General features: G+C 40.7%; 18 non-coding genes across 18 annotated transcripts; all 18 read left to right on the top strand.

Annotated features, from left to right (window-relative positions):
* Window positions 1–2220: 2220 nt before the first annotated feature.
* trnar-ucg (transfer RNA arginine (anticodon UCG)) lies at window positions 2221–2293 on the top strand. The gene has a single exon. It is a non-coding gene; the product is annotated as a tRNA-Arg (tRNA).
* A 376-nt stretch (window positions 2294–2669) lies between these two features.
* trnar-ucg (transfer RNA arginine (anticodon UCG)) lies at window positions 2670–2742 on the top strand. The gene has a single exon. It is a non-coding gene; the product is annotated as a tRNA-Arg (tRNA).
* A 2087-nt stretch (window positions 2743–4829) lies between these two features.
* Window positions 4830–4902, top strand: trnar-ucg (transfer RNA arginine (anticodon UCG)). Its single transcript has one exon. It is a non-coding gene; the product is annotated as a tRNA-Arg (tRNA).
* Window positions 4903–6690: 1788 nt separating this feature from the next.
* Window positions 6691–6763, top strand: trnar-ucg (transfer RNA arginine (anticodon UCG)). Its single transcript has one exon. It is a non-coding gene; the product is annotated as a tRNA-Arg (tRNA).
* A 1340-nt stretch (window positions 6764–8103) lies between these two features.
* On the top strand, window positions 8104–8176 carry trnar-ucg (transfer RNA arginine (anticodon UCG)). Its single transcript has one exon. It is a non-coding gene; the product is annotated as a tRNA-Arg (tRNA).
* Window positions 8177–9516: 1340 nt separating this feature from the next.
* On the top strand, window positions 9517–9589 carry trnar-ucg (transfer RNA arginine (anticodon UCG)). The gene has a single exon. It is a non-coding gene; the product is annotated as a tRNA-Arg (tRNA).
* A 376-nt stretch (window positions 9590–9965) lies between these two features.
* trnar-ucg (transfer RNA arginine (anticodon UCG)) lies at window positions 9966–10038 on the top strand. Its single transcript has one exon. It is a non-coding gene; the product is annotated as a tRNA-Arg (tRNA).
* A 376-nt stretch (window positions 10039–10414) lies between these two features.
* Window positions 10415–10487, top strand: trnar-ucg (transfer RNA arginine (anticodon UCG)). The gene has a single exon. It is a non-coding gene; the product is annotated as a tRNA-Arg (tRNA).
* A 1340-nt stretch (window positions 10488–11827) lies between these two features.
* trnar-ucg (transfer RNA arginine (anticodon UCG)) lies at window positions 11828–11900 on the top strand. Its single transcript has one exon. It is a non-coding gene; the product is annotated as a tRNA-Arg (tRNA).
* Window positions 11901–12270: 370 nt separating this feature from the next.
* On the top strand, window positions 12271–12343 carry trnar-ucg (transfer RNA arginine (anticodon UCG)). The gene has a single exon. It is a non-coding gene; the product is annotated as a tRNA-Arg (tRNA).
* A 1340-nt stretch (window positions 12344–13683) lies between these two features.
* trnar-ucg (transfer RNA arginine (anticodon UCG)) lies at window positions 13684–13756 on the top strand. Its single transcript has one exon. It is a non-coding gene; the product is annotated as a tRNA-Arg (tRNA).
* A 376-nt stretch (window positions 13757–14132) lies between these two features.
* On the top strand, window positions 14133–14205 carry trnar-ucg (transfer RNA arginine (anticodon UCG)). Its single transcript has one exon. It is a non-coding gene; the product is annotated as a tRNA-Arg (tRNA).
* Window positions 14206–16657: 2452 nt separating this feature from the next.
* On the top strand, window positions 16658–16730 carry trnar-ucg (transfer RNA arginine (anticodon UCG)). The gene has a single exon. It is a non-coding gene; the product is annotated as a tRNA-Arg (tRNA).
* Window positions 16731–17106: 376 nt separating this feature from the next.
* Window positions 17107–17179, top strand: trnar-ucg (transfer RNA arginine (anticodon UCG)). The gene has a single exon. It is a non-coding gene; the product is annotated as a tRNA-Arg (tRNA).
* Window positions 17180–19266: 2087 nt separating this feature from the next.
* trnar-ucg (transfer RNA arginine (anticodon UCG)) lies at window positions 19267–19339 on the top strand. The gene has a single exon. It is a non-coding gene; the product is annotated as a tRNA-Arg (tRNA).
* Window positions 19340–21791: 2452 nt separating this feature from the next.
* On the top strand, window positions 21792–21864 carry trnar-ucg (transfer RNA arginine (anticodon UCG)). The gene has a single exon. It is a non-coding gene; the product is annotated as a tRNA-Arg (tRNA).
* Window positions 21865–22240: 376 nt separating this feature from the next.
* On the top strand, window positions 22241–22313 carry trnar-ucg (transfer RNA arginine (anticodon UCG)). Its single transcript has one exon. It is a non-coding gene; the product is annotated as a tRNA-Arg (tRNA).
* A 2574-nt stretch (window positions 22314–24887) lies between these two features.
* Window positions 24888–24960, top strand: trnar-ucg (transfer RNA arginine (anticodon UCG)). Its single transcript has one exon. It is a non-coding gene; the product is annotated as a tRNA-Arg (tRNA).
* The last annotated feature ends 40 nt before the right edge of the window (window positions 24961–25000 follow it).

A 25000-nucleotide genomic window follows, 5' to 3' on the forward strand; every position in this document is an offset into this window, starting at 1 on the left:
TATGGTGAAAAGATTGAGAGTTCCTTCCTGGTTGTCCACTGCAACGTCTACCTGTCTTTGAACATGATCCATTTTGACTCCTCTCAAGCTGTTGAAGATGCCTAATTAAGAAATGGTGTCATCGTAATAGGAAACAATTTCTCACAAAATGTTTGTGGTTTATTCTGGAACAAGAGACCACGTGGCCAAATGGATAAGGCGTCTGACTTCGGATCAGAAGATTAAGGGTGCGAGTCCCTTTGTTGTTGTCATCAGTGTGATATTACTTGATAGATCTTGATTGCGGTTGAAAGGCCTAAAGGTTTTTGGAAACAAACCATCTCAAAGTGTTTATCTGAACTTGATAGATTGCGACTCCAGTAAAGCTGTCTAAAATGCTTGATGGAAAAAAGTTATTCACATGTTGTAGGAAACAGTCTGTCTCAAAGTGTGTGTGGTTCGATCAGCAAGAAGTGAAAACATGTTATGGATAAGGCGTCTGACTTATGGTGAAAAGATTGAGAGTATCTTCCTGGTTGTCCACATTAACGTGTACCTGTCTCTGAACATGATCCATTTTGACTCCTCTCAAGCTGTTGAAGATGCCTAATTAAGAAATGGTGTCATCGTAATAGGAAACAATTTCTCACAAAATGTTTGTGGTTTATTCTGGAACAAGAGACCACGTGGCCTAATGGATAAGGCGTCTGACTTCGGATCAGAAGATTAAGGGTGCGAGTCCCTTTGTTGTTGTCATCAGTGTGATATTACTTGATAGATCTTGATTGCGGTTGAAAGGCCAAAAGGTTTTTGGAAACAAACCATCTCAAAGTGTTTATCTGAACTTGATGGATTGCGACTCCAGTAAAGCTGTCTAAAATGCTTGATGGAAAAAAGTTTCTCACATGTTGTAGGACACAGTCTGTCTCAAAGTGTTTGTGGTTCGATCAGCAAGAAGGGAAAACATGTTGTTATGGATAAGGCGTCTGACTTATGGTGAATAGATTGAGAGTACCTTCCTGGTTGTCCACATTAACGTGTACCTGTCTCTGAACATGATCCATTTGGACTCCTCTCAAGCTGTTGAAGATGCCTAATTAAGAAATGGTGTCATCGTAAAAGGAAAGAAGCTCTCTCAAAATTTTTGTGGTTTATTCCGGAAGGAGAGACCACCTGGCCTAATGGATAAGGCGTCTGACTTTGGATCAGAAGATTACGGGTTCGAGTCCCTTCGTGGTTGTCATCAGTTCGATGTTACTTGATGGATCTTTATTGCTGTTGAAAAGCCAAAAGGTTTTTCCAAACAAACCATCTCAAAGCTGTCTAAAATGCTTGATGGAAAAAAGTTGTTCACATGTTGTAGGAAACAGTCTGTCTCAAAGTGTGTGTGGTTCGATCAGCAAGAAGTGAAAACATGTTGTTATGGATAAGGCGTCTGACTTATGGTGAAAAGATTGAGAGTTCCTTCCTGGTTGTCCACTGCAACGTCTACCTGTCTTTGAACATGATCCATTTTGACTCCTCTCAAGCTGTTGAAGATGCCTAATTAAGAAATTGTGTCATCGTAATAGGAAACAATTTCTCACAAAATGTTTGTGGTTTATTCTGGAACAAGAGACCACGTGGCCTAATGGATAAGGCGTCTGACTTCGGATCAGAAGATTAAGGGTGCGAGTCCCTTTGTTGTTGTCATCAGTGTGATATTACTTGATAGATCTTGATTGCGGTTGAAAGGCCAAAAGGTTTTTGGAAACAAACCATCTCAAAGTGTTTATCTGAACTTGATGGATTGCGACTCCAGTAAAGCTGTTGTAGGCGTCTGAATTCGGATCAGAAGATTAAGGGTTCGAGTCCCTTCGTGGTTGTCATCAGTTCGATGTTACTTGATAGATCTTTATTGCTGTTGAAAAGCCAAAAGGTTTTTCCAAACAAGCCATCTCAAAGCTGTCTAAAATGCTTGATGGAAAAAAGTTGTTCACATGTTGTAGGAAGCAGTCTGTCTCAAAGTGTGTGTGGTTTGATCAGCAAGAAGTGAAAACATGTTGTTATGGATAAGGCGTCTGACTTATGGTGAAAAGATTGAGAGTACCTTCCTGGTTGTCCACATTAACGTGTACCTGTCTCTGAACATGATCCATTTGGACTCCTCTCAAGCTGTTGAAGATGCCTAATTAAGAAATGGTGTCATCGTAATAGGAAACAAGCTCTCTCAAAATGTTTGTGGTTTATTACAGAAGGAGAGACCACGTGGCCTAATGGATAAGGCGCCTGACTTCGGATCAGAAGATTAAGGGTTCGAGTCCCTTTGTGGTTGTCATCAATTCGATGTTACTTGATTGATCTTTATTGCTGTTGAAAAGCCAAAAGGTTTTTCCAAACAAGCCATCTCAAAGCTGTCTAAAATGCTTGATGGAAAACAGTTGTTCACATGTTGTAGGAAACAGTCTGTCTCAAAGTGTGTGTGGTTCGATCAGCAAGAAGTGAAAACATGTTGTTATGGATAAGGCGTCTGACTTATGGTGAAAAGATTGAGAGTACCTTCCTGGTTGTCCACATTAACGTGTACCTGTCTCTGAACATGATCCATTTTGACTCCTCTCAAGCTGTTGAAGATGCCTAATTAAGAAATGGTGTCATCGTAATAGGAAACAATTTCTCTCAAAATGTTTGTGGTTTATTCTGGAACAAGAGACCACGTGGCCTAATGGATAAGGCGTCTGACTTCGGATCAGAAGATTAAGGGTTCGAGTCCCTTTGTGGTTGTCATCAATTCGATGTTACTTGATAGATCTTGATTAAAATCAAATTTATTTGTATAGCCCTTTTTACACGCAAGCATGTCACAGAGGGCTTCACATACGCCCATAGAACTGCCCCTCAACCAACCTAAACCCTCAAGGAAGACAAGGAAAAACTCCCAGAAAAACTCCCAACGGGAGAAAAAATGGAAGAAACCTTGGGAGGAGCAATTCAGAGAGGGATCCCCTCCTCCAGAGACGGTTGGCAAGAGAGAGGAGCAGAACACAAGCTAAACATAGTCATACAGTGTCAATGGGTTTTGAAACACCAAAAATCCATTGTTCGGCTTTATAGACGTTGGATGGGACCTGGAAACTCGCTGTTGGCCGTCATGGAGGATGGTTTCCGGTTGACGACCTGGTCCAGCGTTGGTAGACCGACGACCAGGCAGGTCCTGACAGCTCAGACCCCCCACACCACAAGGGATGTGTGGGGGGGACAGAGAGGAGAACAGAGATTAGAGAATGCCAGGAGCAGCTAACAGTTTCAGTCGTAATAGAATGAGATCCCCACCGGTCAAGTGTGGACTAGTGCAGCAATTTAACAAAGCTAAGAGTGTATTTGATGCAGCCCCACACACCAAGACAGCGACAGCCCCCCTTGGTTGGAACATGAAATCTGTTCCAGGGGAACAACTCTAAAATAGGTTATATTTATACGAATAAGGATGAAAACAACCAGCCCCCCGTTGTCTCCAACTAGTAAACTATAACAATTAAAATATACAGCAACGGAACTATTACAGTAACAATATACAATAACAGGTTTCCTTTATTTGTAACATTTAAATGGGCAGTGTGAACATAAGCTAAAATTACAATTTAAAAGTTACATGTGATACACACATAGGCAAACGCACACCCCAGGTTTACATAGAAAGTACACACATTTAACAATCATAGGATTGATTAAACAGGAACGTTTTTAATCTAGTTTTAAATGTCGAAACAGTATCAGCCTCCCTAATTGAGACAGGTAATTTGTTCCAGAGAAGAGATGCTCTATATGAGAACGCCCTACCTCCAGCAGTTTTTTTCTTAATTTTGGGATACCAGATAGCCGGCATCTTGAGATCTTAGAGTCCTTGCGGGGCAATAGGGTGCAAGGAGACCGGAGAGGTACAGTGGTGCCAATCCATGTAGAGATTTGTAAGTTAGGAGTAAAACTTTGAAATCAGCTCTGGCTTGGATAGGGAGCCAGTGTAAAGAGATAAGAGTAGATGTTATATGATCAAACTTTCTTGTTTTTGTCAATAGTCTAGCAGCAGCATTTTGTACCCGCTGTAAATTTTTCAAGTAGGTAATTGGGAGGCCAGAGAACAACACATTGCAGTAGTCCAATCGGGACGTAACAAAAGCATGTATTAGTTTTTCAGCATCATCCTTTGAGAGGAATTTTCGTATTTTGGCAATATTACGTAGATGGAAAAATGCAGTTCTGGTGATTTGTTTAATATGGTACTCAAACGAAAGGTCTGGGTCCAATGTGACTCCTAATTTTTTTACCAACTGGCTTTGAGATACTTTGACACCATCTAAGTTTAAGGTCAGATTGGATAAATTATTTCTGTATTTTTTAGGGCCGAAAATTTGAACCTCGGTTTTATCCGAATTAAGAAGAAGGAAATTTGCTGTCATCCAAGTTCTCAACCCGGAAACACATTTTTTGATTGCGGTTGAAAGGCCAAAAGGTTTTTGGAAACAAACCATCTCAAAGTGTTTATCTGAACTTGATGGATTGCGACTCCAGTAAAGCTGTCTAAAATGCTTGATGGAAAAAAGTTGTTCACATGTTGTAGGACACAGTCTGTCTCAAAGTGTGTGTGGTTCGATCAGCAAGAAGTGAAAACATGTTGTTATGGATAAGGCGTCTGACTTATGGTGAATAGATTGAGAGTACCTTCCTGGTTGTCCACATTAACGTGTACCTGTCTCTGAACATGATCCATTTGGACTCCTCTCAAGCTGTTGAAGATGCCTAATTAAGAAATGGTGTCATCGTAAAAGGAAAGAAGCTCTCTCAAAATGTTTGTGGTTTATTCCAGAAGGAGAGACCACGTGGCCTAATGGATAAGGCGTCTGACTTCGGTTCAGAAGATTAAGGGTTTGAGTCCCTTTGTGGTTGTCATCAGTTCGATGTTACTTGATAGATCTTTATTGCTGTTGAAAAGCCAAAAGGTTTTTCCAAACAAGCCATCTCAAAGCTGTCTAAAATGCTTGATGGAAAAAAGTTGTTCACATGTTGTAAGAAACAGTCTGTCTCAAAGTGTGTGTGGTTCGATCAGCAAGAAGTGAAAACATGTTGTTATGGATAAGGCGTCTGACTTATGGTGAAAAGATTGAGAGTACCTTCCTGGTTGTCAACATTAACGTGTACCTGTCTCTGAACATGATCCATTTTGACTCCTCTCAAGCTGTTGAAGATGCCTAATTAAGAAATGGTGTCATCATAATAGGAAACAATTTCTCTCAAAATGTTTGTGGTTTATTCTGGAACAAAAGACCACGTGGCCTAATTGATAAGGCGTCTGACTTCGGATCAGAAGATTAAGGGTTTGAGTCCCTTTGTGGTTGTCATCAGTGTGATATTACTTGATAGATCTTGATTGCTGTTGAAAAGCCAAAAGGTTTTTCCAAACAAGCCATCTCAAAGCTGTCTAAAATGCTTGATGGAAAAAAGTTGTTCACATGTTGTAGGAAACAGTCTGTCTCAAAGTGTGTGCGGTTCGATCAGCAAGAAGTGAAAACATGTTGTTATGGATAAGGCGTCTGACTTATGGTAAAAGATTGAGAGTTCCTTCCTGGTTTTCCACAGCAACGTGTACCTGTCTCTGAACATGATCCATTTTGACTCCTCTCAAGCTGTTGAAGATGCCTAATTAAGAAATGGTGTCATCGTAATAGGAAACAAGCTCTCTCAAAATGTTTGTGGTTTATTCCGGAACAAGAGACCACGTGGCCTAATGGATAAGGCGTCTGACTTCGGATCAGAAGATTAAGGGTTCGAGGACCTTCGTGGTTGTCATCAGTGTGATAGATCTTGATTGCAGTTGAAAGGCCAAAAGGTTTTTGGAAACAAACCATCTCAAAGTGTTTATTTGAACTTGATGGATTGCGACTCCAGTAAAGCTGTCTAAAATGCTTGATGGAAAAAAGTTGTTCACATGTTGTAGGACACAGTCTGTCTCAAAGTGTGTGTGGTTCGGTCAGCAAGAAGTGAAAACATGTTGTTATGGATAAGGCGTCTGACTTATGGTGAAAAGATTGAGAGTTCCTTCCTGGTTTTCCACAGCGACGTGTACCTGTCTCTGAACATGATCCATTTTGACTCATCTCAAGCTGTTGAAGATGCCTAATTAAGAAATGGTGTCATCGTAATAGGAAACAAGCTCTCTCAAAATGTTTGTGGTTTATTCTGGAACAAGAGACCACGTGGACTCATGGATAAGGTGTCTGACTTTGGATCAGAAGATTAAAGGTTCGAGTCCCTTCGTGGTTGTCATCAATGTGATCTTATTTGATAGATCTTGATTGCAGTTGAAAGGCCAAAAGGTTTTTGGAAACAAACCATCTCAAAGTGTTTATCTGAACTTGATGGATTGCGACTCCAGTAAAGCTGTCTAAAATGCTTGATGGAAAAAAGTTGTTCACATGTTGTAGGACACAGTCTGTCTCAAAGTGTGTGTGGTTCGATCAGCAAGAAGTGAAAACATGTTGTTATGGATAAGGCGTCTGACTTATGGTGAATAGATTGAGAGTACCTTCCTGGTTGTCCACATTAACGTGTACCTGTCTCTGAACATGATCCATTTGGACTCCTCTCAAGCTGTTGAAGATGCCTAATTAAGAAATGGTGTCATCGTAAAAGGAAAGAAGCTCTCTCAAAATGTTTGTGGTTTATTCCAGAAGGAGAGACCACGTGGCCTAATGGATAAGGCGTCTGACTTCGGTTCAGAAGATTAAGGGTTTGAGTCCCTTTGTGGTTGTCATCAGTTCGATGTTACTTGATAGATCTTTATTGCTGTTGAAAAGCCAAAAGGTTTTTCCAAACAAGCCATCTCAAAGCTGTCTAAAATGCTTGATGGAAAAAAGTTGTTCACATGTTGTAGGAAACAGTCTGTCTCAAAGTGTGTGCGGTTCGATCAGCAAGAAGTGAAAACATGTTGTTATGGATAAGGCGTCTGACTTATGGTGAAAAGATTGAGAGTTCCTTCCTGGTTTTCCACAGCAACGTGTACCTGTCTCTGAACATGATCCATTTTGACTCCTCTCAAGCTGTTGAAGATGCCTAATTAAGAAATGGTGTCATCGTAATAGGAAACAAGCTCTCTCAAAATGTTTGTGGTTTATTCCGGAACAAGAGACCACGTGGCCTAATGGATAAGGCGTCTGACTTTGGATCAGAAGATTAAGGGTTCGAGGACCTTCGTGGTTGTCATCAGTGTGATAGATCTTGATTGCAGTTGAAAGGCCAAAAGGTTTTTGGAAACAAACCATCTCAAAGTGTTTATTTGAACTTGATGGATTGCGACTCCAGTAAAGCTGTCTAAAATGCTTGATGGAAAAAAGTTGTTCACATGTTGTAGGACACAGTCTGTCTCAAAGTGTGTGTGGTTCGGTCAGCAAGAAGTGAAAACATGTTGTTATGGATAAGGCGTCTGACTTATGGTGAAAAGATTGAGAGTTCCTTCCTGGTTTTCCACAGCGACGTGTACCTGTCTCTGAACATGATCCATTTTGACTCATCTCAAGCTGTTGAAGATGCCTAATTAAGAAATGGTGTCATCGTAATAGGAAACAAGCTCTCTCAAAATGTTTGTGGTTTATTCTGGAACAAGAGACCACGTGGACTCATGGATAAGGTGTCTGACTTTGGATCAGAAGATTAAAGGTTCGAGTCCCTTCGTGGTTGTCATCAATGTGATCTTATTTGATAGATCTTGATTGCAGTTGAAAGGCCAAAAGGTTTTTGGAAACAAACCATCTCAAAGTGTTTATCTGAACTTGATGGATTGCGACTCCAGTAAAGCTGTCTAAAATGCTTGATGGAAAAAAGTTGTTCACATGTTGTAGGACACAGTCTGTCTCAAAGTGTGTGTGGTTCGATCAGCAAGAAGTGAAAACATGTTGTTATGGATAAGGCGTCTGACTTATGGTGAATAGATTGAGAGTACCTTCCTGGTTGTCCACATTAACGTGTACCTGTCTCTGAACATGATCCATTTGGACTCCTCTCAAGCTGTTGAAGATGCCTAATTAAGAAATGGTGTCATCGTAAAAGGAAAGAAGCTCTCTCAAAATGTTTGTGGTTTATTCCAGAAGGAGAGACCACGTGGCCTAATGGATAAGGCGTCTGACTTCGGTTCAGAAGATTAAGGGTTTGAGTCCCTTTGTGGTTGTCATCAGTTCGATGTTACTTGATAGATCTTTATTGCTGTTGAAAAGCCAAAAGGTTTTTCCAAACAAGCCATCTCAAAGCTGTCTAAAATGCTTGATGGAAAAAAGTTGTTCACATGTTGTAGGAAACAGTCTGTCTCAAAGTGTGTGCGGTTCGATCAGCAAGAAGTGAAAACATGTTGTTATGGATAAGGCGTCTGACTTATGGTGAAAAGATTGAGAGTTCCTTCCTGGTTTTCCACAGCAACGTGTACCTGTCTCTGAACATGATCCATTTTGACTCCTCTCAAGCTGTTGAAGATGCCTAATTAAGAAATGGTGTCATCGTAATAGGAAACAAGCTCTCTCAAAATGTTTGTGGTTTATTCCGGAACAAGAGACCACGTGGCCTAATGGATAAGGCGTCTGACTTTGGATCAGAAGATTAAGGGTTCGAGGACCTTCGTGGTTGTCATCAGTGTGATAGATCTTGATTGCAGTTGAAAGGCCAAAAGGTTTTTGGAAACAAACCATCTCAAAGTGTTTATTTGAACTTGATGGATTGCGACTCCAGTAAAGCTGTCTAAAATGCTTGATGGAAAAAAGTTGTTCACATGTTGTAGGACACAGTCTGTCTCAAAGTGTGTGTGGTTCGGTCAGCAAGAAGTGAAAACATGTTGTTATGGATAAGGCGTCTGACTTATGGTGAAAAGATTGAGAGTTCCTTCCTGGTTTTCCACAGCGACGTGTACCTGTCTCTGAACATGATCCATTTTGACTCATCTCAAGCTGTTGAAGATGCCTAATTAAGAAATGGTGTCATCGTAATAGGAAACAAGCTCTCTCAAAATGTTTGTGGTTTATTCTGGAACAAGAGACCACGTGGACTCATGGATAAGGTGTCTGACTTTGGATCAGAAGATTAAAGGTTCGAGTCCCTTCGTGGTTGTCATCAATGGGATCTTATTTGATAGATCTTGATTGCAGTTGAAAGGCCAAAAGGTTTTTGGAAACAAACCATCTCAAAGTGTTTATCTGAACTTGATGGATTGCGACTCCAGTAAAGCTGTCTAAAATGCTTGATGGAAAAAAGTTGTTCACATGTTGTAGGACACAGTCTGTCTCAAAGTGTGTGTGGTTCGATCAGCAAGAAGTGAAAACATGTTGTTATGGATAAGGCGTCTGACTTATGGTGAATAGATTGAGAGTACCTTCCTGGTTGTCCACATTAACGTGTACCTGTCTCTGAACATGATCCATTTGGACTCCTCTCAAGCTGTTGAAGATGCCTAATTAAGAAATGGTGTCATCGTAAAAGGAAAGAAGCTCTCTCAAAATGTTTGTGGTTTATTCCAGAAGGAGAGACCACGTGGCCTAATGGATAAGGCGTCTGACTTCGGTTCAGAAGATTAAGGGTTTGAGTCCCTTTGTGGTTGTCATCAGTTCGATGTTACTTGATAGATCTTTATTGCTGTTGAAAAGCCAAAAGGTTTTTCCAAACAAGCCATCTCAAAGCTGTCTAAAATGCTTGATGGAAAAAAGTTGTTCACATGTTGTAGGAAACAGTCTGTCTCAAAGTGTGTGTGGTTTGATCAGCAAGAAGTGAAAACATGTTGTTATGGATAAGGCGTCTGACTTATGGTGAAAAGATTGAGAGTACCTTCCTGGTTGTCCACATTAACGTGTACCTGTCTCTGAACATGATCCATTTGGACTCCTCTCAAGCTTTTGAAGATGCCTAATTAAGAAATGGTGTCATCGTAATAGGAAACAAGCTCTCTCAAAATGTTTGTGGTTTATTACAGAAAGCGAGACCACGTGGCCTAATGGATAAGGCGTCTGACTTCGGATCAGAAGATTAAGGGTTCGAGTCCCTTCGTGGTTGTCATCAATTCGATGTTACTTGATTGATCTGCATTGCTGTTGAAAAGCCAAAAGGTTTTTCCAAACAAGCCATCTCAAAGCTGTCTAAAATGCTTGATGGAAAAAAGTTGTTCACATGTTGTAGGAAACAGTCTGTCTCAAAGTGTGTGTGGTTCGATCAGCAAGAAGTGAAAACATGTTGTTATGGATAAGGCGTCTGACTTATGGTGAAAAGATTGAGAGTACCTTCCTGGTTGTCAACATTAACGTGTACCTGTCTCTGAACATGATCCATTTTGACTCCTCTCAAGCTGTTGAAGATGCCTAATTAAGAAATGGTGTCATCATAATAGGAAACAATTTCTCTCAAAATGTTTGTGGTTTATTCTGGAACAAAAGACCACGTGGCCTAATGGATAAGGCGTCTGACTTCGGATCAGAAGATTAAGGGTTCGAGTCCCTTTGTGGTTGTCATCAGTGTGATATTACTTGATAGATCTTGATTGCTGTTGAAAAGCCAAAAGGTTTTTCCAAACAAGCCATCTCAAAGCTGTCTAAAATGCTTGATGGAAAAAAGTTGTTCACATGTTGTAGGAAACAGTCTGTCTCAAAGTGTGTGCGGTTCGATCAGCAAGAAGTGAAAACATGTTGTTATGGATAAGGCGTCTGACTTATGGTGAAAAGATTGAGAGTTCCTTCCTGGTTTTCCACAGCAACGTGTACCTGTCTCTGAACATGATCCATTTTGACTCCTCTCAAGCTGTTGAAGATGCCTAATTAAGAAATGGTGTCATCGTAATAGGAAACAAGCTCTCTCAAAATGTTTGTGGTTTATTCCGGAACAAGAGACCACGTGGCCTAATGGATAAGGCGTCTGACTTCGGATCAGAAGATTAAGGGTTCGAGGACCTTCGTGGTTGTCATCAGTGTGATAGATCTTGATTGCAGTTGAAAGGCCAAAAGGTTTTTGGAAACAAACCATCTCAAAGTGTTTATTTGAACTTGATGGATTGCGACTCCAGTAAAGCTGTCTAAAATGCTTGATGGAAAAAAGTTGTTCACATGTTGTAGGACACAGTCTGTCTCAAAGTGTGTGTGGTTCGGTCAGCAAGAAGTGAAAACATGTTGTTATGGATAAGGCGTCTGACTTATGGTGAAAAGATTGAGAGTTCCTTCCTGGTTTTCCACAGCGACGTGTACCTGTCTCTGAACATGATCCATTTTGACTCATCTCAAGCTGTTGAAGATGCCTAATTAAGAAATGGTGTCATCGTAATAGGAAACAAGCTCTCTCAAAATGTTTGTGGTTTATTCTGGAACAAGAGACCACGTGGACTCATGGATAAGGTGTCTGACTTTGGATCAGAAGATTAAAGGTTCGAGTCCCTTCGTGGTTGTCATCAATGTGATCTTATTTGATAGATCTTGATTGCAGTTGAAAGGCCAAAAGGTTTTTGGAAACAAACCATCTCAAAGTGTTTATCTGAACTTGATGGATTGCGACTCCAGTAAAGCTGTCTAAAATGCTTGATGGAAAAAAGTTGTTCACATGTTGTAGGAAACAGTCTGTCTCAAAGTGTGTGTGGTTCGATCAGCAAGAAGTGAAAACATGTTGTTATGGATAAGGCGTCTGACTTATGGTGAATAGATTGAGAGTACCTTCCTGGTTGTCCACATTAACGTGTACCTGTCTCTGAACATGATCCATTTGGACTCCTCTCAAGCTGTTGAAGATGCCTAATTAAGAAATGGTGTAATCGTAAAAGGAAAGAAGCTCTCTCAAAATGTTTGTGGTTTATTCCAGAAGGAGAGACCACGTGGCCTAATGGATAAGGCGTCTGACTTCGGATCAGAAGATTAAGGGTTCGAGTCCCTTCGTGGTTGTCATCAATTCGATGTTACTTGATTGATCTGCATTGCTGTTGAAAAGCCAAAAGGTTTTTCCAAACAAGCCATCTCAAAGCTGTCTAAAATGCTTGATGGAAAAAAGTTGTTCACATGTTGTAGGAAACAGTCTGTCTCAAAGTGTGTGTGGTTCGATCAGCAAGAAGTGAAAACATGTTGTTATGGATAAGGCGTCTGACTTATGGTGAAAAGATTGAGAGTACCTTCCTGGTTGTTAACATGTACCTGTCTCTGAACATGATCCATTTTGACTCCTCTCAAGCTGTTGAAGATGCCTAATTAAGAAATGGTGTCATCATAATAGGAAACAATTTCTCTCAAAATGTTTGTGGTTTATTCTGGAACAAAAGACCACGTGGCCTAATGGATAAGGCGTCTGACTTCGGATCAGAAGATTAAGGGTTCGAGTCCCTTTGTGGTTGTCATCAGTGTGATATTACTTGATAGATCTTGATTGCTGTTGAAAAGCCAAAAGGTTTTTCCAAACAAGCCATCTCAAAGCTGTCTAAAATGCTTGATGGAAAAAAGTTGTTCACATGTTGTAGGAAACAGTCTGTCTCAAAGTGTGTGCGGTTCGATCAGCAAGAAGTGAAAACATGTTGTTATGGATAAGGCGTCTGACTTATGGTGAAAAGATTGAGAGTTCCTTCCTGGTTTTCCACAGCAACGTGTACCTGTCTCTGAACATGATCCATTTTGACTCCTCTCAAGCTGTTGAAGATGCCTAATTAAGAAATGGTGTCATCGTAATAGGAAACAAGCTCTCTCAAAATGTTTGTGGTTTATTCCGGAACAAGAGACCACGTGGCCTAATGGATAAGGCGTCTGACTTCGGATCAGAAGATTAAGGGTTCGAGGACCTTCGTGGTTGTCATCAGTGTGATAGATCTCGATTGCAGTTGAAAGGCCAAAAGGTTTTTGGAAACAAACCATCTCAAAGTGTTTATTTGAACTTGATGGATTGCGACTCCAGTAAAGCTGTCTAAAATGCTTGATGGAAAAAAGTTGTTCACATGTTGTAGGACACAGTCTGTCTCAAAGTGTGTGTGGTTCGGTCAGCAAGAAGTGAAAACATGTTGTTATGGATAAGGCGTCTGACTTATGGTGAAAAGATTGAGAGTTCCTTCCTGGTTTTCCACAGCGACGTGTACCTGTCTCTGAACATGATCCATTTTGACTCATCTCAAGCTGTTGAAGATGCCTAATTAAGAAATGGTGTCATCGTAATAGGAAACAAGCTCTCTCAAAATGTTTGTGGTTTATTCTGGAACAAGAGACCACGTGGACTCATGGATAAGGTGTCTGACTTTGGATCAGAAGATTAAAGGTTCGAGTCCCTTCGTGGTTGTCATCAATGTGATCTTATTTGATAGATCTTGATTGCAGTTGAAAGGCCAAAAGGTTTTTGGAAACAAACCATCTCAAAGTGTTTATCTGAACTTGATGGATTGCGACTCCAGTAAAGCTGTCTAAAATGCTTGATGGAAAAAAGTTGTTCACATGTTGTAGGAAACAGTCTGTCTCAAAGTGTGTGTGGTTCGATCAGCAAGAAGTGAAAACATGTTGTTATGGATAAGGCGTCTGACTTATGGTGAATAGATTGAGAGTACCTTCCTGGTTGTCCACATTAACGTGTACCTGTCTCTGAACATGATCCATTTGGACTCCTCTCAAGCTGTTGAAGATGCCTAATTAAGAAATGGTGTAATCGTAAAAGGAAAGAAGCTCTCTCAAAATGTTTGTGGTTTATTCCAGAAGGAGAGACCACGTGGCCTAATGGATAAGGCGTCTGACTTCGGATCAGAAGATTAAGGGTTCGAGTCCCTTCGTGGTTGTCATCAATTCGATGTTACTTGATTGATCTGCATTGCTGTTGAAAAGCCAAAAGGTTTTTCCAAACAAGCCATCTCAAAGCTGTCTAAAATGCTTGATGGAAAAAAGTTGTTCACATGTTGTAGGAAACAGTCTGTCTCAAAGTGTGTGTGGTTCGATCAGCAAGAAGTGAAAACATGTTGTTATGGATAAGGCGTCTGACTTATGGTGAAAAGATTGAGAGTACCTTCCTGGTTGTCAACATTAACATGTACCTGTCTCTGAACATGATCCATTTTGACTCCTCTCAAGCTGTTGAAGATGCCTAATTAAGAAATGGTGTCATCATAATAGGAAACAATTTCTCTCAAAATGTTTGTGGTTTATTCTGGAACAAAAGACCACGTGGCCTAATGGATAAGGCGTCTGACTTCGGATCAGAAGATTAAGGGTTCGAGTCCCTTTGTGGTTGTCATCAGTGTGATATTACTTGATAGATCTTGATTGCTGTTGAAAAGCCAAAAGGTTTTTCCAAACAAGCCATCTCAAAGCTGTCTAAAATGCTTGATGGAAAAAAGTTGTTCACATGTTGTAGGAAACAGTCTGTCTCAAAGTGTGTGCGGTTCGATCAGCAAGAAGTGAAAACATGTTGTTATGGATAAGGCGTCTGACTTATGGTGAAAAGATTGAGAGTTCCTTCCTGGTTTTCCACAGCAACGTGTACCTGTCTCTGAACATGATCCATTTTGACTCCTCTCAAGCTGTTGAAGATGCCTAATTAAGAAATGGTGTCATCGTAATAGGAAACAAGCTCTCTCAAAATGTTTGTGGTTTATTCCGGAACAAGAGACCACGTGGCCTAATGGATAAGGCGTCTGACTTCGGATCAGAAGATTAAGGGTTCGAGGACCTTCGTGGTTGTCATCAGTGTGATAGATCTCGATTGCAGTTGAAAGGCCAAAAGGTTTTTGGAAACAAACCATCTCAAAGTGTTTATTTGAACTTGATGGATTGCGACTCCAGTAAAGCTGTCTAAAATGCTTGATGGAAAAAAGTTGTTCACATGTTGTAGGACACAGTCTGTCTCAAAGTGTGTGTGGTTCGGTCAGCAAGAAGTGAAAACATGTTGTTATGGATAAGGCGTCTGACTTATGGTGAAAAGATTGAGAGTTCCTTCCTGGTTTTCCACAGCGACGTGTACCTGTCTCTGAACATGATCCATTTTGACTCATCTCAAGCTGTTGAAGATGCCTAATTAAGAAATGGTGTCATCGTAATAGGAAACAAGCTCTCTCAAAATGTTTGTGGTTTATTCTGGAACAAGAGACCACGTGGACTCATGGATAAGGTGTCTGACTTTGGATCAGAAGATTAAAGGTTCGAGTCCCTTCGTGGTTGTCATCAATGTGATCTTATTTGATAGATCTTGATTGCAGTTGAAAGGCCAAAAGGTTTTTGGAAACAAACCATCTCAAAGTGTTTATCTGAACTTGATGGATTGCGACTCCAGTAAAGCTGTCTAAAATGCTTGATGGAAAAAAGTTGTTCACATGTTGTAGGAAACAGTCTGTCTCAAAGTGTGTGTGGTTCGATCAGCAAGAAGTGAAAACATGTTGTTATGGATAAGGCGTCTGACTTATGGTGAATAGATTGAGAGTACCTTCCTGGTTGTCCACATTAACGTGTACCTGTCTCTGAACATGATCCATTTGGACTCCTCTCAAGCTGTTGAAGATGCCTAATTAAGAAATGGTGTCATCGTAATAGGAAACAATTTCTCACAAAATGTTTGTGGTTTATTCTGGAACAAGAGACCACGTGGCCTAATGGATAAGGCGTCTGACTTCGGATCAGAAGATTAAGGGTGCGAGTCCCTTTGTTGTTGTCATCAGTGTGATATTACTTGATATATCTTGATTGCGGTTGAAAGGCCAAAAGGTTTTTGGAAACAAACCATCTCAAAGTGTTTATCTGAACTTGATAGATTGCGACTCCAGTAAAGCTGTCTAAAATGCTTGATGGAAAAAAGTTGTTCACATGTTGTAGGAAACAGTCTGTCTCAAAGTGTGTGTGGTTCGATCAGCAAGAAGTGAAAACATGTTGTTATGGATAAGGCGTCTGACTTATGGTGAAAAGATTGAGAGTTCCTTCCTGGTTGTCCACTGCAACGTCTACCTGTCTCTGAACATGATCCATTTGGACTCCTCTCAAGCTGTTGAAGATGCCTAATTAAGAAATGGTGTCATCGTAATAGGAAACAAGCTCTCTCAAAATGTTTGTGGTTTATTCCAGAAGGAGAGACCACGTGGCCTAATGGATAAGGCGTCTGACTTCGGATCAGAAGATTAATGGTGCGAGTCCCTTTGTTATTGTCATCAGTGTGATATTACTTGATAGATCTTGATTGCGGTTGAAAGGCCAAAAAGTTTTTGGAAACAAACCATCTCAAAGTGTTTATCTGAACTTGATGGATTGCGACTCCAGTAAAGCTGTTGTAGGCGTCTGAATTCGGATCAGAAGATTAAGGGTTCGAGTCCCTTCGTGGTTGTCATCAGTTCGATGTTACTTGATAGATCTTTATTGCTGTTGAAAAGCCAAAAGGTTTTTCCAAACAAGCCATCTCAAAGCTGTCTAAAATGCTTGATGGAAAAAAGTTGTTCACATGTTGTAGGAAACAGTCTGTCTCAAAGTGTGTGTGGTTTGATCAGCAAGAAGTGAAAACATGTTGTTATGGATAAGGCGTCTGACTTATGGTGAAAAGATTGAGAGTACCTTCCTGGTTGTCCACATTAACGTGTACCTGTCTCTGAACATTATCCATTTGGACTCCTCTCAAGCTGTTGAAGATGCCTAATTAAGAAATGGTGTCATCGTAATAGGAAACAAGCTCTCTCAAAATGTTTGTGGTTTATTACAGAAGGCGAGACCACGTGGCCTAATGGATAAGGCGCCTGACTTCGGATCAGAAGATTAAGGGTTCGAGTCCCTTTGTGGTTGTCATCAATTCGATGTTACTTGATTGATCTTTATTGCTGTTGAAAAGCCAAAAGGTTTTTCCAAACAAGCCATCTCAAAGCTGTCTAAAATGCTTGATGGAAAACAGTTGTTCACATGTTGTAGGAAACAGTCTGTCTCAAAGTGTGTGTGGTTCGATCAGCAAGAAGTGAAAACATGTTGTTATGGATAAGGCGTCTGACTTATGGTGAAAAGATTGAGAGTACCTTCCTGGTTGTCCACATTAACGTGTACCTGTCTCTGAACATGATCCATTTGGACTCCTCTCAAGCTGTTGAAGATGCCTAATTAAGAAATGGTGTCATCGTAATAGGAAACAATTTCTCTCAAAATGTTTGTGGTTTATTCTGGAACAAGAGACCACGTGGCCTAATGGATAAGGCGTCTGACTTCGGATCAGAAGATTAAGGGTTCGAGTCCCTTTGTGGTTGTCATCAATTCGATGTTACTTGATAGATCTTGATTCAAATCAAATTTATTTGTATAGCCCTTTTTACACGCAAGCATGTCACAGAGGGCCTCACATACGCCCATAGAACTGCCCCTCAACCAACCTAAACCCTCAAGGAAGACAAGGAAAAACTCCCAGAAAAACTCCCAACGGGAGAAAAAATGGAAGAAACCTTGGGAGGAGCAATTCAGAGAGGGATCCCCTCCTCCAGAGACGGTTGGCAAGAGAGAGGAGCAGAACACAAGCTAAACATAGTCATACAGTGTCAATGGGTTTTGAAACACCAAAAATCCATTGTTCGGCTTTATAGACGTTGGATGGGACCTGGAAACTCGCTGTTGGCCGTCATGGAGGATGGTTTCCGGTTGACGACCTGGTCCAGCGTTGGTAGACCGACGACCAGGCAGGTCCTGACAGCTCAGACCCCCCACACCACAAGGGATGTGTGGGGGGGACAGAGAGGAGAACAGAGATTAGAGAATGCCAGGAGCAGCTAACAGTTTCAGTCGTAATAGAATGAGATCCCCACCGGTCAAGTGTGGACTAGTGCAGCAATTTAACAAAGCTAAGAGTGTATTTGATGCAGCCCCACACACCAAGACAGCGACAGCCCCCCTTGGTTGGAACATGAAATCTGTTCCAGGGGAACAACTCTAAAATAGGTTATATTTATACGAATAAGGATGAAAACAACCAGCCCCCCGTTGTCTCCAACTAGTAAACTATAACAATTAAAATATACAGCAACGGAACTATTACAGTAACAATATACAATAACAGGTTTCCTTTATTTGTAACATTTAAATGGGCAGTGTGAACATAAGCTAAAATTACAATTTAAAAGTTACATGTGATACACACATAGGCAAACGCACACCCCAGGTTTACATAGAAAGTACACACATTTAACAATCATAGGATTGATTAAACAGGAACGTTTTTAATCTAGTTTTAAATGTCGAAACAGTATCAGCCTCCCTAATTGAGACAGGTAATTTGTTCCAGAGAAGAGATGCTCTATATGAGAACGCCCTACCTCCAGCAGTTTTTTTCTTAATTTTGGGATACCAGATAGCCGGCATCTTGAGATCTTAGAGTCCTTGCGGGGCAATAGGGTGCAAGGAGACCGGAGAGGTACAGTGGTGCCAATCCATGTAGAGATTTGTAAGTTAGGAGTAAAACTTTGAAATCAGCTCTGGCTTGGATAGGGAGCCAGTGTAAAGAGATAAGAGTAGATGTTATATGATCAAACTTTCTTGTTTTTGTCAATAGTCTAGCAGCAGCATTTTGTACCCGCTGTAAATTTTTCAAGTAGGTAATTGGGAGGCCAGAGAACAACACATTGCAGTAGTCCAATCGGGACGTAACAAAAGCATGTATTAGTTTTTCAGCATCATCCTTTGAGAGGAATTTTCGTATTTTGGCAATATTACGTAGATGGAAAAATGCAGTTCTGGTGATTTGTTTAATATGGTACTCAAACGAAAGGTCTGGGTCCAATGTGACTCCTAAATTTTTTACCAACTGGCTTTGAGATACTTTGACACCATCTAAGTTTAAGGTCAGATTGGATAAATTATTTCTGTATTTTTTAGGGCCGAAAATTTGAACCTCGGTTTTATCCGAATTAAGAAGAAGGAAATTTGCTGTCATCCAAGTTCTCAACCCGGAAACACATTTTTTGATTGCGGTTGAAAGGCCAAAAGGTTTTTGGAAACAAACCATCTCAAAGTGTTTATCTGAGCTTGATGGATTGCGACTCCAGTAAAGCTGTCTAAAATGCTTGATGGAAAAAAGTTGTTCACATGTTGTAGGACACAGTCTGTCTCAAAGTGTGTGTGGTTCGATCAGCAAGAAGTGAAAACATGTTGTTATGGATAAGGCGTCTGACTTATGGTGAATAGATTGAGAGTACCTTCCTGGTTGTCCACATTAACGTGTACCTGTCTCTGAACATGATCCATTTGGACTCCTCTCAAGCTGTTGAAGATGCCTAATTAAGAAATGGTGTCATCGTAAAAGGAAAGAAGCTCTCTCAAAATGTTTGTGGTTTATTCCAGAAGGAGAGACCACGTGGCCTAATGGATAAGGCGTCTGACTTCGGTTCAGAAGATTAAGGGTTTGAGTCCCTTTGTGGTTGTCATCAGTTCGATGTTACTTGATAGATCTTTATTGCTGTTGAAAAGCCAAAAGGTTTTTCCAAACAAGCCATCTCAAAGCTGTCTAAAATGCTTGATGGAAAAAAGTTGTTCACATGTTGTAGGAAACAGTCTGTCTCAAAGTGTGTGTGGTTTGATCAGCAAGAAGTGAAAACATGTTGTTATGGATAAGGCATCTGACTTATGGTGAAAAGATTGAGAGTACCTTCCTGGTTGTCCACATTAACGTGTACCTGTCTCTGAACATGATCCATTTGGACTCCTCTCAAGCTTTTGAAGATGCCTAATTAAGAAATGGTGTCATCGTAATAGGAAACAAGCTCTCTCAAAATGTTTGTGGTTTATTACAGAAAGCGAGACCACGTGGCCTAATGGATAAGGCGTCTGACTTCGGATCAGAAGATTAAGGGTTCGAGGACCTTCGTGGTTGTCATCAGTGTGATAGATCTTGATTGCAGTTGAAAGGCCAAAAGGTTTTTGGAAACAAACCATCTCAAAGTGTTTATTTGAACTTGATGGATTGCGACTCCAGTAAAGCTGTCTAAAATGCTTGATGGAAAAAAGTTGTTCACATGTTGTAGGACACAGTCTGTCTCAAAGTGTGTGTGGTTCGGTCAGCAAGAAGTGAAAACATGTTGTTATGGATAAGGCGTCTGACTTATGGTGAAAAGATTGAGAGTTCCTTCCTGGTTTTCCACAGCGACGTGTACCTGTCTCTGAACATGATCCATTTTGACTCATCTCAAGCTGTTGAAGATGCCTAATTAAGAAATGGTGTCATCGTAATAGGAAACAAGCTCTCTCAAAATGTTTGTGGTTTATTCTGGAACAAGAGACCACGTGGACTCATGGATAAGGTGTCTGACTTTGGATCAGAAGATTAAAGGTTCGAGTCCCTTCGTGGTTGTCATCAATGTGATCTTATTTGATAGATCTTGATTGCAGTTGAAAGGCCAAAAGGTTTTTGGAAACAAACCATCTCAAAGTGTTTATCTGAACTTGATGGATTGCGACTCCAGTAAAGCTGTCTAAAATGCTTGATGGAAAAAAGTTGTTCACATGTTGTAGGAAACAGTCTGTCTCAAAGTGTGTGTGGTTCGATCAGCAAGAAGTGAAAACATGTTGTTATGGATAAGGCGTCTGACTTATGGTGAAAAGATTGAGAGTTCCTTCCTGGTTGTCCACTGCAACGTCTACCTGTCTTTGAACATGATCCATTTTGACTCCTCTCAAGCTGTTGAAGATGCCTAATTAAGAAATGGTGTCATCGTAATAGGAAACAATTTCTCACAAAATGTTTGTGGTTTATTCTGGAACAAGAGACCACGTGGCCTAATGGATAAGGCGTCTGACTTCGGATCAGAAGATTAAGGGTGCGAGTCCCTTTGTTGTTGTCATCAGTGTGATATTACTTGATAGATCTTGATTGCGGTTGAAAGGCCAAAAGGTTTTTGGAAACAAACCATCTCAAAGTGTTTATCTGAACTTGATAGATTGCGACTCCAGTAAAGCTGTCTAAAATGCTTGATGGAAAAAAGTTTTTCACATGTTGTAGGAAACAGTCTGTCTCAAAGTGTGTGTGGTTCGATCAGCAAGAAGTGAAAACATGTTGTTATGGATAAGGCGTCTGACTTATGGTGAAAAGATTGAGAGTACCTTCCTGGTTGTCCACATTAACGTGTACCTGTCTCTGAACATGATCCATTTGGACTCCTCTCAAGCTGTTGAAGATGCCTAATTAAGAAATGGTGTCATCGTAATAGGAAACAAGCTCTCTCAAAATGTTTGTGGTTTATTCCAGAAGGAGAGACCACGTGGCCTAATGGATAAGGCGTCTGACTTCGGATCAGAAGATTAATGGTGCGAGTCCCTTTGTGATTGTCATCAGTGTGATATTACTTGATAGATCTTGATTGCGGTTGAAAGGCCAAAAAGTTTTTGGAAACAAACCATCTCAAAGTGTTTATCTGAACTTGATGGATTGCGACTCCAGTAAAGCTGTTGTAGGCGTCTGAATTCGGATCAGAAGATTAAGGGTTCGAGTCCCTTCGTGGTTGTCATCAGTTCGATGTTACTTGATAGATCTTTATTGCTGTTGAAAAGCCAAAAGGTTTTTCCAAACAAGCCATCTCAAAGCTGTCTAAAATGCTTGATGGAAAAAAGTTGTTCACATGTTGTAGGAAACAGTCTGTCTCAAAGTGTGTGTGGTTTGATCAGCAAGAAGTGAAAACATGTTGTTATGGATAAGGCGTCTGACTTATGGTGAAAAGATTGAGAGTACCTTCCTGGTTGTCCACATTAACGTGTACCTGTCTCTGAACATGATCCATTTGGACTCCTCTCAAGCTGTTGAAGATGCCTAATTAAGAAATGGTGTCATCGTAATAGGAAACAAGCTCTCTCAAAATGTTTGTGGTTTATTACAGAAGGAGAGACCACGTGGCCTAATGGATAAGGCGCCTGACTTCGGATCAGAAGATTAAGGGTTCGAGTCCCTTTGTGGTTGTCATCAATTCGATGTTACTTGATTGATCTTTATTGCTGTTGAAAAGCCAAAAGGTTTTTCCAAACAAGCCATCTCAAAGCTGTCTAAAATGCTTGATGGAAAACAGTTGTTCACATGTTGTAGGAAACAGTCTGTCTCAAAGTGTGTGTGGTTCGATCAGCAAGAAGTGAAAACATGTTGTTATGGATAAGGCGTCTGACTTATGGTGAAAAGATTGAGAGTACCTTCCTGGTTGTCCACATTAACGTGTACCTGTCTCTGAACATGATCCATTTTGACTCCTCTCAAGCTGTTGAAGATGCCTAATTAAGAAATGGTGTCATCGTAATAGGAAACAATTTCTCTCAAAATGTTTGTGGTTTATTCTGGAACAAGAGACCACGTGGCCTAATGGATAAGGCGTCTGACTTCGGATCAGAAGATTAAGGGTTCGAGTCCCTTTGTGGTTGTCATCAATTCGATGTTACTTGATAGATCTTGATTCAAATCAAATTTATTTGTATAGCCCTTTTTACACGCAAGCATGTCACAGAGGGCCTCACATACGCCCATAGAACTGCCCCTCAACCAACCTAAACCCTCAAGGAAGACAAGGAAAAACTCCCAGAAAAACTCCCAACGGGAGAAAAAATGGAAGAAACCTTGGGAGGAGCAATTCAGAGAGGGATCCCCTCCTCCAGAGACGGTTGGCAAGAGAGAGGAGCAGAACACAAGCTAAACATAGTCATACAGTGTCAATGGGTTTTGAAACACCAAAAATCCATTGTTCGGCTTTATAGACGTTGGATGGGACCTGGAAACTCGCTGTTGGCCGTCATGGAGGATGGTTTCCGGTTGACGACCTGGTCCAGCGTTGGTAGACCGACGACCAGGCAGGTCCTGACAGCTCAGACCCCCCACACCACAAGGGATGTGTGGGGGGGACAGAGAGGAGAACAGAGATTAGAGAATGCCAGGAGCAGCTAACAGTTTCAGTCGTAATAGAATGAGATCCCCACCGGTCAAGTGTGGACTAGTGCAGCAATTTAACAAAGCTAAGAGTGTATTTGATGCAGCCCCACACACCAAGACAGCGACAGCCCCCCTTGGTTGGAACATGAAATCTGTTCCAGGGGAACAACTCTAAAATAGGTTATATTTATACGAATAAGGATGAAAACAACCAGCCCCCCGTTGTCTCCAACTAGTAAACTATAACAATTAAAATATACAGCAACGGAACTATTACAGTAACAATATACAATAACAGGTTTCCTTTATTTGTAACATTTAAATGGGCAGTGTGAACATAAGCTAAAATTACAATTTAAAAGTTACATGTGATACACACATAGGCAAACGCACACCCCAGGTTTACATAGAAAGTACACACATTTAACAATCATAGGATTGATTAAACAGGAACGTTTTTAATCTAGTTTTAAATGTCGAAACAGTATCAGCCTCCCTAATTGAGACAGGTAATTTGTTCCAGAGAAGAGATGCTCTATATGAGAACGCCCTACCTCCAGCAGTTTTTTTCTTAATTTTGGGATACCAGATAGCCGGCATCTTGAGATCTTAGAGTCCTTGCGGGGCAATAGGGTGCAAGGAGACCGGAGAGGTACAGTGGTGCCAATCCATGTAGAGATTTGTAAGTTAGGAGTAAAACTTTGAAATCAGCTCTGGCTTGGATAGGGAGCCAGTGTAAAGAGATAAGAGTAGATGTTATATGATCAAACTTTCTTGTTTTTGTCAATAGTCTAGCAGCAGCATTTTGTACCCGCTGTAAATTTTTCAAGTAGGTAATTGGGAGGCCAGAGAACAACACATTGCAGTAGTCCAATCGGGACGTAACAAAAGCATGTATTAGTTTTTCAGCATCATCCTTTGAGAGGAATTTTCGTATTTTGGCAATATTACGTAGATGGAAAAATGCAGTTCTGGTGATTTGTTTAATATGGTACTCAAACGAAAGGTCTGGGTCCAATGTGACTCCTAAATTTTTTACCAACTGGCTTTGAGATACTTTGACACCATCTAAGTTTAAGGTCAGATTGGATAAATTATTTCTGTATTTTTTAGGGCCGAAAATTTGAACCTCGGTTTTATCCGAATTAAGAAGAAGGAAATTTGCTGTCATCCAAGTTCTCAACCCGGAAACACATTTTTTGATTGCGGTTGAAAGGCCAAAAGGTTTTTGGAAACAAACCATCTCAAAGTGTTTATCTGAACTTGATGGATTGCGACTCCAGTAAAGCTGTCTAAAATGCTTGATGGAAAAAAGTTGTTCACATGTTGTAGGACACAGTCTGTCTCAAAGTGTGTGTGGTTCGATCAGCAAGAAGTGAAAACATGTTGTTATGGATAAGGCGTCTGACTTATGGTGAAAAGATTGAGAGTTCCTTCCTGGTTTTCCACAGCGACGTGTACCTGTCTCTGAACATGATCCATTTTGACTCATCTCAAGCTGTTGAAGATGCCTAATTAAGAAATGGTGTCATCGTAATAGGAAACAAGCTCTCTCAAAATGTTTGTGGTTTATTCTGGAACAAGAGACCACGTGGACTCATGGATAAGGTGTCTGACTTTGGATCAGAAGATTAAAGGTTCGAGTCCCTTCGTGGTTGTCATCAATGTGATCTTATTTGATAGATCTTGATTGCAGTTGAAAGGCCAAAAGGTTTTTGGAAACAAACCATCTCAAAGTGTTTATCTGAACTTGATGGATTGCGACTCCAGTAAAGCTGTCTAAAATGCTTGATGGAAAAAAGTTGTTCACATGTTGTAGGAAACAGTCTGTCTCAAAGTGTGTGTGGTTCGATCAGCAAGAAGTGAAAACATGTTGTTATGGATAAGGCGTCTGACTTATGGTGAAAAGATTGAGAGTACCTTCCTGGTTGTCCACATTAACGTGTACCTGTCTCTGAACATGATCCATTTGGACTCCTCTCAAGCTGTTGAAGATGCCTAATTAAGAAATGGTGTCATCGTAAAAGGAAAGAAGCTCTCTCAAAATGTTTGTGGTTTATTCCAGAAGGAGAGACCACGTGGCCTAATGGATAAGGCGTCTGACTTCGGATCAGAAGATTAAGGGTTCGAGTCCCTTCGTGGTTGTCATCAGTTCGATGTTACTTGATAGATCTTTATTGCTGTT

The sequence above is a fragment of the Hypomesus nipponensis genome, chromosome 15 (genome assembly GCF_054491055.1).
Source record: "Hypomesus nipponensis isolate SF chromosome 15, ASM5449105v1, whole genome shotgun sequence".
Lineage (NCBI taxonomy): Eukaryota > Metazoa > Chordata > Actinopteri > Osmeriformes > Osmeridae > Hypomesus > Hypomesus nipponensis.